The sequence below is a fragment of the Pan troglodytes genome, chromosome 2, assembly GCF_028858775.2.
Source record: "Pan troglodytes isolate AG18354 chromosome 2, NHGRI_mPanTro3-v2.0_pri, whole genome shotgun sequence".
In the NCBI taxonomy this organism is placed as follows: Eukaryota; Metazoa; Chordata; class Mammalia; order Primates; family Hominidae; genus Pan; species Pan troglodytes.
Genome location: NC_086015.1, coordinates 67,314,464 through 67,328,554, shown reverse-complemented (window position 1 = coordinate 67,328,554; position 14,091 = coordinate 67,314,464). Strand labels below are relative to the sequence as shown.

Sequence of the window (14,091 nt, the reverse complement as noted above, 5' to 3'; positions counted from 1 at the left end):
AGCTAGAGGCATCACATTAGCTGACCTCAAATTATACTACAATGTTACAGTAACCAAAACAGCATAGACAAATAGATCAATGGAACAGAATAGAGAACCCAGAAAAGAAACTACATATCTACAGTCATCTGATTTTTGACAAAGTCACAAAAAAGACATACTGGAGAAAGAATGTCCTTTTCAATAAATGGTGCTGAGAAAAATTGGATTACCACATGCAGAAGAATAAAACTGGATATCTATCTCTCACCCTATAAAAAACGAATTGAAGATGGATCAAATACTTAAATGTAAAACCTGAAACTATAAAAGTAGAGGAAGAAAACCTAGAGAAAGCTCTTCTGGCCATTGGTCTAGGCAAAGAATTAATAAACTAAGATGTCAAAAGCACAAGTAACAAAAACAAAAAATAAAGGGGACTTAATTAAACTAAAAAGCTGCTTCACAGCAAAAGAAATAAGCAACAGAGTGAACACACAACTTGGAAAATGGGAGAAAATATTTGCAAACTATGCAACCAACAGGTAACTGATATCCAGAATTTACAAGGAACCCAAACAACTCAAAAAAAAAAGAACAACAAATAACCCCATTAAAAAGTGGGCAAAGCATATGACTAGACATTTTTCAAAAGAAGACATGTAAATGGTCAACAAGCATATGAAAAAATGCTCAACATCAACTAATCATCAGAGAAATGAAAATTAAAACCATGGCGCGATATCATTCTTACACCAGTCAGAATGGCTATTAAAAAGTCAATAAAATAACATGTTGGTTAGGACGTGGAAAAAAGGGACCACATACAATGTTGGTGGGAATGTAAATTAGTACAACCTCTATGGAAAACAGAATGGATATTTCTCAAAGAACTAAAAATAGAACCACCATTCAATCCAGCAATTGAAATCATTACATCAAAAAGATACCTGTACTCAGATACCTGTATCATGTACCAGCACTATTCACAATAGCAAAGATAGGGATTCAACTTAAGTGTCCAGCAACAGATGCTTGGATTAAGAAAATGTGATATATACATATATATATACACACACACAATGGAATACTATTCAGCCATACACACGCAGACACACACACAATGGAATACTATTCAGCCATAAAAAGAATAAAATCATGTCTTTTGCAGCAACATGAGTGGAACTGGAGGCCATTATCTTAAGTGAAACAACTCAGAAACAGAAAGTCAAATACCACGTTTTTACTTGTAATTGGAAACTATATGATGTGTACACCGGGACATAGAATGTGGAATAACAGACTTTGGAGACTTGGAAGGCTGGAAGGGTGGAGGGTGAGGGATGAGAAATTATTTAATAGGTACAATGTACACTATCCAGGTAATGGTTACCCTGAAAGCCCAGACTTCAGCACGACATAATATATCCATGTAACAAAACTGTACTTGTATACCTTAAATTTATACAAATGTTTTTAAAAGAACAAAGATTGGCATATATTTAGCAATAGTATATGAAAAAGAAAAGGATGAGTGTTGAATTCAGACAAAGAATAAACAGGTGTTTATAAACCATCTCTAATGGTTCAAAAGTAGCCTACCTCCTACTAAAAATCACATAGAAAATTCTAGAATTTATCAATAGCAACCATACGAAAATGTTTTTCAAGCACAATCTTTGCATTCGTTATTGCCAAATCACACCACGAATCTATTACCTACAAGTCTGAATAAGAAAAGAGTAATCATCAGTTAAGAAAATAGTTGTTTAAGAAAATGGATTACTTAGGGTCATTTAGAAACTTTTAAAATAATTGATATAAACTAGGTGAAGTACTTACTCTGTCCCAAACATTGCATTAGTTACATTATCTCAGTTAATTTTTCTCAATTTTGTGAGGTAAGCCCTAGTATTATTTTTATTCTGCAGATGAGGAAACTGAAGTCTAGATAGATTTAGCACAGTATATGGCTGCACGAAAGACTGTTTCCTTCCATAAAATTATTCCTTAAATAAAAGGAAATAATCTTATACTCACATCCATAGAATATCTGTCAACTTATAGATTACTCCATCGCCAAGTGCCATTTGGGGAAGACACAATATTTCTGAAATAACCTCAATTAATCCTACTTAAATGTGTATTAAGGCAAGCCGACAGAGTTGGTAAAAAGAGAGGCAAAGAAATTAGCTGGGTGCGGTGGCTCATGCCTGTAATCCCAGCACTTTGGGAGGCCGAGGTGGGTGGATCACGAGGTCAGGAGATGGAGACTGTCTTGGCTAACATGGTGAAACCCCATCTCTACTAAAAATACAAAAAATTAGCTGGGCATGGTGGTGGACACCTGTAATCCCAGCTACTCAGGAGGCTGCGGCAGGAGAATCGCTTGAACCCAGGAGGCGGAGGTTTCAGTGAACCGAGACCACGCCACTGCACTCCAGCCTCAGTAACAGAGCAAGACTCCATCTCAAAACAAAAAAATGAAAAAAATAAATGGAGTATGCATTTCATCATACTTTTCATTAGTACAACTTCTCAGTTGCAAGGAACAAATACAATTATAAACTTTAAAAATTATTTTTAGAAAGTAAAACAGCACATACTTCAACAGTGGTTTATATAAACATAAATCTACCAAAAAAATGAAAAAAATTGTCATAATAGTATATGATTGTGTATTTGTGACTTGGGTAAAAATTCCAGTAACAGGATCACAGGAAGATTGAAGAGTTCTGCATGTAAAAAGTGAAGAGCTTTTAAAACTGTGTTAGATGACTCCAAAATGGCTCTAATGATAAAAACAAAATTGATGTGTGAAGAGTTTGAATAAAATAGTTCCATGGTTGGGCACGGTGGCTCACACCTGTAATCCTAGCATTTTGGGAGGCTGAGACAGAAGGATCATTTGAGGTCAGGAGTTTGAGATCAGCCTGGCCAACATGGTGAAACCCCAACTCCACTAAAAATACAAAAATTAGCCAGACATGGTGGCGCATGCCTGTAATCCCAGCTACTTGAGAAGCTGAGGCAGGTGAATCACTTGAACTTGGGAGATGGAGGTTGCAGTGAGCTGAGATTGCGCCACTGCACTCCAGTCTGGGCAACAGAACAAGAGTCCATCTCAAAAAAAAAAAGTTCCAGAAAATTCAATGTTAGACAAAAGCAACATTTCAAAATTATTATTTTAGGATATGCATCTTTAAATATATATAAATTTGTCCCTAAAGATCCACTTCTCACCTTTCTCTCCCTCCCTTCCCCTCTCCTCAGGAAGCTGCCTGGCTTTGGCTTGGCTCTGGCTGGGGTTCGAGTCAGCCAATGCGAGCCCAGCAGGAGAAGACAGGCTAGGCGAGAGGGAGAAAGTGAGGTCCCAGCTTCTTTCCCTGCAAGGTCACCTCAGCCAGGCTCTGCCCCTCACTGGAGGTCACCCCTCTTGTCATGACAATTTTCTTCCTTCCTTGCAAGTTCCTGTGAGGGCTTCTTCTCTTCTGCAGCCTGACAGGCCCGGAGGTGGAAACAGCCCTGCTGCTGCTAATGAAACTGGCTATGCAAAATTATGACGGTCAGAGAAATCTAACAGAGCTGACTCCATATTGCTTCTAACCTCACAAGCTACCTTTGCTCATTCCTGGCCATAGGCCCAGTTAACTATGGAAGGAATGCTATTTATGATTTAATCTCAAAGAAAGGTTGATACTAGCCCCTTCCCAAAACTACCCTCGCCTTGTTCTGAGACTAAAATCACCTTTGTAAAACTAATGAAAGGTCACCAGATTAAAATTATGTGAGAGCATGAATTCTGCTAAAACTTAGGCATAGTTAAATGATAACAAGTCATTGTTTACTGCTCAAGAGTCGCATGGGGTAGTCACAAGATTTGTAATTTGCCTAATTGTCCCTTTAGATAACATCAGTATTCTAAGACCTAAGACTAGTATTTGAGATACTTTTCAGCCTTTTTCATTCTGGAAACCCAACTGACTCCACCCAGACCCATTACACATACCAAGAAACTGGCTTATCTGGTCTGGTGGCCCCTACCCAGGCAGGGACTCAGCTCAAGAAGATAGCTTTGATCCCCTACAATTTCATGCTGAACCCAACCAATCACCATTCCCCCCATTCACTAGCCCCCTGCCCACCAAACCATCCTTGAAAAGCCCTAGCCTCGGAGCTCTGTGGGGAGGCTGATTTGTGCAGTAAACTCCCTTCTTTCCACTTGGCCGGCTCTGCATTTATTAAACTCTCTTCACAGTAATACTGCTGTCTCAATGAATCGACTCTATCTGTGCAGTGGGCAAAAACAACCCACCAGGCAGTTACACAAATCCCAGGTTATTGCACTACCTCTTGTTGGTTCCCTTACACACTAACTACTCTTATTAATCTGTAAAAAAAAAAAAAAAAAAAATCTTTTTTGAATATGCACCTGTTTCTCACAGGGATTTTAATACATTAAATAAGGAATTGAATTTAATTAAATATTTTAAGTAGACATTTTACAATTTCTCCTATATTTCTAAAACTTTATAAATAGAAAACCTCTTTGTTCCTGGACCTTTATATTAAAATTAAGAAAAAAAAGCAGCACTTCTGAAATTTGTATCCAGAGCTTTCTGACTTGTGAGCTCTAGGGCTGCCTCCTTCCTAATCATAAGATAGGTAGGAGAGAAGAAGTGCAGCAGGCAACTGGGTCAAATGGAAAACTGTGTATTCTGTTTGTAAAGGGCTATTGATACTTTGGGTCTTCTTTTTTTAATGCCAGGCTTATTATTATAAGCACATTCTGCTGAACACAGAGGTTTGGTTATTACCTTTTATCAAAATGTCAGGAGGGCAGATTTTAAACTGAGCTAGACAATGTGAAAGAACATTCTTCCCATCCACAGTCTTTGAAACTGATTGCAAATGAATCGCCTCTGAACAGCATATGAGCGAGGCTGAGAGCTCTCCTAATGATGTACATCTGTGAGGCTTCACTCGGGGGTTTGGCTGCATTTACATCACTATAAACTGCAATTACAGCTCAAGCCGTTTCCGGCATAGACACAGAGAATACGAATTGCAACAGCAGGTTTCCTGCCTTGGATTTCTGCCAGGAGCCTGAGTCACCGTCCCAGACATCTGTAGCACATTAAACTGTACCCTTGTTATCTCTCAGCACTTTGAATAATCGCCCAAACCTCTGACAAAACAAATGGTCAAAGCCTTCTCAAGAAACCCTTCAAAGTTAGGCAGGGAATCATGAGCCTGCAGAAAACAACTTCTAGGGTAATTTATACTGTCGAAGAAAAGCCACAATAGAGCAGAGATGGTTTTTGATAGTCTGAATGTTTTTTAAACTTCACGGACTTAGATGGTCTGAAAAAGAAGTAGCTGCGTTGGAAGCTCAACAAAAAAAGGAGGGTTGTACTCAGTCCTCACCAGGAGTTCAGTCCAGCAGGGCAAACATGGATAGAGGCAGGACCTCCAAACAATGTCCTCACTCTGCCTCCTTCTCTCCACCAGTGCCGTGCCCCTGGGATGCACACCACCACCCTCTTACAGAGAACACTGCAAAAACTTCATAACATGACTTCATAATGTTATCTTCATAATATGATCCTCAGCTCTTCTAGAATCCATTGTCCATACAGCAGCCACAGTGATCTTTTATAAATATAAATCTGTGCATGATTTTTCCTGCTTAAAACCATGAAAAGCTGTTGCAGCACTCCTACAGTACCTAAGTGCCTTCCCATGGCCCAAAGCTACTGCATCTCGTGGTCTCTGTCCTCCTCTCCAGATTCAATTCCTTGTTGCTCTTTCCACTCTGGCTAGTTTTTCTTCATCCTCAAATGTGCCAAACTTGACCGCTTCTCTGGGCCTTTGTACTAACTTCTCCCTCTGCCCGAAAAGCTCTTTCTCTAATGTTTTCCATGATTGATCCCTTCAGGCCTTAGCTCACATATCACCTCCTCCGGCAGGCCTTTTCTGATCATCCCCATTTTTATTTTATCAACAAAATTTATCATTATTTAAAAACACATACAAAAGGATAAAGGAATACTAGAAATAACTTTCAACCCATAAATTCTACAACTTAGAAGAAGTGGATCAATTCATTTAAAACAGCAAACTACCCAAAATCAATCAACATGAAATAGACAATCTTGATAGTCTTATAACCATTAAAGAAATTGAATTTATAATTAAAGAGCTCTTAATAAAGAAATCTCCAATCCCAGATGGTTTCATCAGAAATTCTACCAAACATTTAAAAAATAATTACCATCAATTTTACATAATCTTTTCCAGAAAATAGCAGAGGAGGGAACACTTTCCAACTCATTTTATGAGGCCAGCATTACCCTGATACAAAAACAGATAAATCCATTACAAGAACAAAAATTAAAGACCAATATCTCTCATGAACTAAGACATAAAATCATCAACAAAATATTAGCAAACTGAATCCAATGATGTAAGAAAATAACTACACAGCATGACCAAGTAGGATTTATTCTAGTATGCAAATAGGATTCAGCATTCAAAGTACAATCAATGTAACCCATCACATCCACGGACTACAGAAAGAAAATCATATGAGCATATCAATTGGTCCAGAGAAAATATTAGACAAAATCCAGTAATGATTATAGTTTAAAACGCTAAACAAACAAGAATTAAAGAGGAACTTCTTCAACTTGACAAACAATATCTACAAGAATCAAGGCAGTGTAGCATGGAGAAAGACTAGGCAAACAGATAAATGGAACAGAATATAGAGAGCCAAGAAATAGACTCATATCAGTTTAGCCTTGATCTTTGAAGAGGGAGCAAAGACAATTCAATGGAGGAAGACAGTGTTTTCAACAAATGGTGCTAAAACAACTGAATACTTATATGCAATATTTTAAAAAATGAATCTAGACACAAACTTCCTAACTTCCACAAAAATTAAAATGGATCATACATCTAAACGTAAAATGCAAAATTGTAATGCCTCTAGAAGATAATACAGGAGAAAATCTAAGTAACCTTGGATTGGGTGATGGCTTTCTAGATGCAACACCAAAAACACAATCCATGACAAAACAAAATAGGTAATTTGGACTTCATTAACATTAAAAAACACCTGCTTTGTGAAAGATACTGTTAACAGAATGAAATACAAGCCATGAAGTGGGAGAAAATATTTGCAAAACACATACCTGTTAAATGACTTGTATCCAAGATATATAAAGAACTCTTAGAACTCCATAATAAAAATAAGTTAAATTAAGCAAAAGATATGAACATTCATTTCACTAAAGAAATTATACAGATGGCAAATAAGCATATGAAAAGATGCTCAACATGAAATGTCATTAGAAAATTACAAACTAAAGGAGCAATGAGATACCACTACATAGCTATTAGAGTGGTTAAAATCCAAAACATTGACAATATCAAATGCTGATGAGAATGTGGAGTAATAGGAACTGTCATTCACTGATGGTGGAGACACAAAATGGTACAGTCACTCTGAAACATAGTCTGGTAGTTTCTTTCAAAGCCAAGCTTAGTCCACTCTAGGATCTAGCAATTGTACCCGTATGTGTTGACCTAAATGAGTTGAAAACTATATCCACACAGAAAACTGTCCACCAAACTGGAAGCAAACAAGATGTCCTTCAATAGTTGAGTGGATAAACAAACTGTGGTACATCCATACAATGGAATATTTTATAGTACTAAAAAATAAATGAGCTATCAAGTCACAGAAGACATGGAGTAACCTTAAGCGCATATTGCCAAATGAAAGAAGCCAATCTGTAAAGGCTGCAAACTGTATGATTTCAAATATATGACATTCTGGAAAAGGCAAAACTATAGAGACCATAAAAAGTCAGTGGTTGCCAGGAGTTAGTGGGAAAGAAGGAAGAGAGAGATGACTAGATAGAGCATAGAGGATTTTTAGGGTGATTAAACTATTCTGTATGACACTGTAAATGTGCATACATGACCTCATGCATTTGAGAAAACCCACTGTACAACACGAAGAGTAAACCCTAATATAAACTGTGAACTTTAGCCAATAATAATGTATGGATATTGCTTATCAATTATACTAAATGTAGCACACTAATGCAAGATGTTAATAATAGGGAAATTATGTACAGAAGGAAGGGGGGATATGAGAATTCACTGTACTATTAACTTTTCTGTAAACCTAAAATTGCTTTAAAAAATAAAGTACATTTTTTTTAATTAATGGTAGAATCTAGGTGGTGAATGTGTGACTGTTCACTGAAAATTTTTCAACCTTGCTTTATGTTTAAGACATTTTATAGCAAAATATTGAGAAAAAAAAAACTTATGGCCACACAAAACCTGTATATGTGCATTGATAGCAGCTTCATTCATACTAGCCATAAAATGAAAACAGCATAGATATTCTTCAATGAGTGAGTGGTTAACAAACTATACACCATTCATGCCATGGACTATTACTCAGCAATATTAAAAAATTAACTTGGATAGATCTGAAGGAAATTATGCTGAGTGAAAACCTCCAGTCCCCAAGGGTTACGTTATGTATAATTATATTTATATAAGATTCTTGCAACGGCAAAATCACAGAAAAGGAGGACTGATTACTGTTTTACAGGAGTTAAGGACAAGTTAAGGAAGGGAGATGAGTGTGGTTATAAAAAGGTAGGCTGGGCATGGTGGCTCACGCCTCTAATCCCAGCATTTTGGGAGGCCGAGGCGGGCAGATCACCTGAGGTCAGGAGTTCGAGACCAGCCTGGTCAACATAGTGAAACCCTGTCTCTACTAAAAATACAAAAATTAGCTGGACATGGTGGTGCATGCCTGTAATCCCAGCCACTCAGATGGCTGAGGCAGGAGAATCCTCTGAGCCCGTGAGGTGGAGGTTGACGCGAGCTGAGATCTCGCCACTGCACTCAAGCCTGGGTGGCAGAGCGAAACTCCATCTCAAAAAAAAAAAAAAAAGAACACAAGGAATTTTTATGGAGCTATTCTTTATCTTGATTATAGTAGTGAATACATGAACCTATACATTTATTAGAGTACAGAACTAAATACACACATGTGCACAAATTAATACAAGTAAAATTGGAGAAATCTGAAAAAGATAGGTGGATTGTGTCAAGGTCATTATCTTGGTTGTAATATTATACTATAATTTCCCAAGACATTAACATCAGGAAAAACTGAGTTAAAAGGCACATGGGATCTTAATGTATTATTTCTTACAACTGCTTATGAATCTGTAATTATCTTAATAAAAATTCAATTAAAAATGAAAACACACCACAAAATTTGTTAATTTGCTTCCTGTCTGTCTCTTTCCAGTAGAATGCAAGTACCATGTGAGCAGAGATGTTGCCTCTTTGTTTACTACTTGTATCCTCATCTTAGTGCCTGGGACATAGTAGGTGCTCACTAAAAATGTGTTTAATAAAGACAACTATGACATGTCAACATGTCAAAATAACTGATATGGTTAGAGATGTTATTTCATTCATTCATTTATTAAACAGCACTTTACCAAGCAATATCAAAGCACCAGTGTATCAGGTAATAGAGGTGAATCTAGGAAAATTCACCATCTCCAAGGAATTCACAAGCAAATGCAGCAGGCAAAGATTCTTGAGGAGGAAATGTCTGCCTTACCTAAAAGCATCAGTAGTGTCTCTTTTAGGGAAAAGAAGAGGACAGTCCAATATTCGCTGACATGGTCCTTTACTTTGGCCCATGAAGGAGCTACAACATTGAGTAAGAGTTGAAGGAGACAAGGTAAACCAGAAAATGAGTAGGCATGTGTTGGGATTGCTGGATTCTGAACATGTCCCTGCTTCGGGGAAACCTGTGAACAGCATAGTGACAGTGCTCATTGGGGACAGCGTGGTATTTGTCTCTAGAGTATGTGTTCAGATCGTGGGTCACCAGCTGTGTGTCCTTGGACAGGCTTTCCATCTCCTGAGCTGCAGCTTTTCTTGGTTGTACAATGAAATGAATAACATGACCTAATATAATATAGTATATAATCATTCTATTAGAATCTGGTCCACAGTTCTCTATTGGTTCCTACATTTCAAGCTGTTGGCAAGGATCCACTTGGATCTGAAGCTTCTGAAAAATATTCAGAAGGGATTTGAATCCAAAAGCAGTCAGATTTCTCACTTTGAGACTTAACTCTATTGCTACCAAGTTGATTGTTTATTTGAAGATGTCCAAAGGGGAAGACAAGATGATCGAGAAAGCTAGACACTCCTCCCCAGGACTTCCATTGCTATTTTAAGGAAACTAGACACCTAGACTTCCCACTACTTTTAATTCATCTTCTCAGGAACCTTCTCATGGGGTAGTGACTAGACGAGAAGCAGAACTACTTAGCCATTGTGGTCAAAGTTCAGAAGAAATTCTGCCAAGAATTTATTGGAGGCTAGATTCCTTTAAACAAATAAACTTTATTTATTACAGCAGTTTTAGACTTACAGAAAATTTTAACAGAAAGTACAGAGAGTTCCCATATACTACCCCACTCCCATCCCAAACACACAGTTTCTCCTATTATTAACATCTTCCATTGGTTTGGTATATTTGCTACAAGTGATAAACCAATATTGGTACATTATTATTGACTGAAGTTCTTGGTTTGCATTAGAGTTCCCTGTTTGTGCTGCATGGTTCATTTGTCAAATGTATAATGTCATGCATCCACCATTACAGTATCATACAGCATAGTTTAACCATCCTAAAACTCCTCTGTGCTCCACCTATTCATCCTTCCCTTCCTTTCCATTAACCTCTGGTGACCACTGATCTTTTTTTGGTTTCTATAGTTTTGCCTTTTCCAGAATGTCATTTATTTGGAATCATACAGAATGCAGGCTTTTCAGGTTGGCTTCTTTCACTCAGTAACACGCACTTAAGATTACTCCATGTCTTCTGTGGCTTAATAGATATTTGTTTTTTATTGCTATAACATATTCCATTGTACGGACGTACCACAGTTTGTTTATCCACTCAACTATTGAAGGACATCTTGGTTGCTTCTGGTTTGGGGATATTATGAATAAAGCTGCTGTAAACATTAGTAGACAGTTTATTTGTGTGGACGTAGTTTTTAATGCATTTGGGTAAATATCTAGAAGTATTGCTCTATTATATGGTAGACAAGGTTGTACTTTGTATGAAACTGTGAAACTATCTTCTAGAGTGACTGTACCATTTTGCATTCCCACGATCAGTGAATGAAGAGTCCCTGTTACTCCACATCCTCACCAGCATTTGGCATTGTTAGTGTTTTGCATTTTAACCATTCTAATAGGTAAATAGGTATGTAGTTCTTATTGTTGTTTTAATTTGCAGTTCTATAATGACATTTTATGTTGAGCATCGTTTGTTTTTTTTTTTTTTGGAGACAGAGTCTCACTCTGTCACCCAGGCTGGAGTACAGTGGCACAATCTTTGCTCACTGCAACCTCTGCCTCCTTGGGTCAATCAATTCTCCTGCCTCAGCCTCCCGAGTAGCTGGGATTACAAGTATGTGCCACCACGCCCAGAGAATTTTTGGATTTTTAGTGGAGACAAGATTTCACCATGTTGGCCAGGCTGGTCTTGAACTCCTGACCTCAAGTGATCCGCCCACCTGGACCTTCCAAAGTGCTGGGATTACAGGTGTGAGCCACCATGCCTGACCTTTCATGGGCATATCTTCTTTGGCTCTAGGTGTCTATACAGTTTTTAATTGTTGAGTATTAATAATTTTTTATATATCCTGGATACAAGTGCTTTATCACATATATGTTTTACAAATATTTTCTCCCAATCTGTGGCTTGTCTTTCATTCCCTTAACACAGAGCAGAAGTTTTTAATTTTAATGAAATCTAACTTAACAATTTTTTCCTTTCATAGATTGTGCTTTTGGTGATGTATCTAATAATCATTACCAAATCCAAGATCACTTAGATTTTTTTCTATGTTGTCTTTGAGAAGTTTTTTAATTTTGCATTTTACATTCAGGTCTCCATCTATTTTGAGTTAAATTTTGTGAAAAGGGTAAGCTATTGTAGAGTCCTTTTTTTTTTTTTTTTTTTTTTTTTTGCATGGGAATGTCCACTTGTTCTAGTACTATTTATTCAAAAGATTATCTTTTCTCCATTGGATTGCATTGAGACTAAATTTTAAACATAAACTTTTTAGATTGTAAAATAGTGCACGTTTGTAACTACAAAGTTCATCATTGTTAACATTTTGATGAATATTTAATTAGCCTTTTATTCGTGTGTATGTGTGTTGTATATTTGAGATCCTTTTATGCATTGCATAATCTCTTGCCTGTACTATCCTGATAGTTTTTAGTTTCATCTTCAAGCAGAAATTCATAGTTGTGTCCTCTAGAAAATATTATACATACTCTTTTATAATTATTTTACCTAATTAAATAATGTAAAATTTTCCAAGTAAATATTTTTTGTCACTGCATATTATTCCATGATATATTTAATCACATTCGAATGGTCAGACATTTAGGTTATTTTTAACATTTCTATTTTCTGCTAAATGAGACATAAAAAAGGAAGCTAATGGGAGGCCGAGGCAGGCAGATCACCTGAGGTTAGGAGTTCAAGGCCAGCCTGACCAACATGGAGTAACCCCGTCTTTATTACAAATACAAAATTAGCTGGGTGTGGTGGCACATGCCTGTAACCCCAGGTACTGGGGAGGCTGAGGCAGAAGAATCGCTTGAACCTGGAAGGCAGAGGTTGCACCATTGCACCACTCCAGCCTGGGCAACAAGAGCGAAACTCTGTCTCAAAAAAAAAAAGGAAGCTAATATGGACTTGAGTGTGTTAGAAAAGTGGCCTTTAAAGACTACGAGATAGGCAAGCAAAAGGGAGAGTGTGTAAAGGACAGTGGCCAGACAGAAGTACAAGGTCAAGAGGAACAAGGGAGTATTGTATGCCAAGCGAATACCTTGGTTAAGGCTACCAAGATCAGAGGAAGCTCTCAGGTTAACAGTTTCTCAAAGGCATGACCATTCATTCCTAGGTCATGGCTTTAATGTGCGTTAATTTGGTTAAACCAAATTCAAGGAAAATGGAAATCTCCTGGACTTTCAGGTACAGTGGCTTCAATTGGCCCTGATTTTCTTCACGTTCCAGTGCACCAAACCCAACACTTATATTATTGGCCCAAAAGTACTTGCAGTTTTTGCCATTTCTTTTTTTTTTTTTTTTGAGACGGAGTCTTGCTCTGTTGCTCTGTTGCCCAGGCTGGAGTGCAGTGGCGCAGTCTCGGCTCACTGCAAGCTCCGCCTCCCGGGTTCACTCCATTCTCCTGCCTCAGCCTCCCGAGTAGCTGGGACTACAGGCGCCCGCCACCACGCCTGGCTAATTTTTTGTTTTTCAGTAGAGACGAGGTTTCACCGTGTTAGCCAGGATGGTCTCGATCTCCTGACCCCTGTTCCACCCGCCTCGGCCTCCCAAAGTGCTGGGATTACAGGCGTGAGCCACGGCGCCAGGCCTGCCATTTCTTTTAATGGCAAAAACCGCAATTACTTTTGCATCAACCTATTAACAGTTGTCTCTCCCTGGACTCTGTACCCCAGAGAACAGAGCTGTAGCCCAGAGACCACACAGTGCAGGGTGCATGTGAGGGGCTCATTCCTATTCTGTAATTAAGCCTTCTTCCAGTATCAGGTTTTAAAAGTATCTGCTAGTGGAACTATTAGGTTGGTGCAAAGGTTATTGCAGTTTTCGCTATTGAAAGTGATGGCAAAAACGGCAATTACCTTTGCATCAACCTAATAATTTTAGTAGCTACAAAAAAATCAAAGAAAATGCTCATCAGCAGTAAGCTGAGTCAGGAGAGGCTGTAGGAAAATATCAATCGCCAATGTACCCAAGATTCAAAAGATACCCAATAAGTTTCCAGATGTAGGAGAAGCATTTCCTTTTCAGGCAGCCAGCTTGCATTCTAAGTGCTTGTGACTAGTGAAGTGGTCTCTAATCACCATCATCTGCCTGTCCACGTGTGTCCACACACACACACACACTTCATTGAGACAACTGCCTGGAAATTTTAGGCTGAACTTCAACAGAAGGGCTGA

General features: G+C 38.0%; 1 protein-coding gene and 1 non-coding gene across 3 annotated transcripts in view; both read right to left on the bottom strand.

The window, feature by feature from the left end:
• SYNPR (synaptoporin) overlaps positions 1–14,091 on the bottom strand; it is a 336,983-nt gene that overhangs the window by 264,216 nt on the left and 58,676 nt on the right. The window lies entirely within an intron of this gene.
• MIR570 (microRNA mir-570) lies at positions 13,712–13,792 on the bottom strand. The gene has a single exon (NR_036027.1). It is a non-coding gene; the product is annotated as a microRNA mir-570 (primary transcript).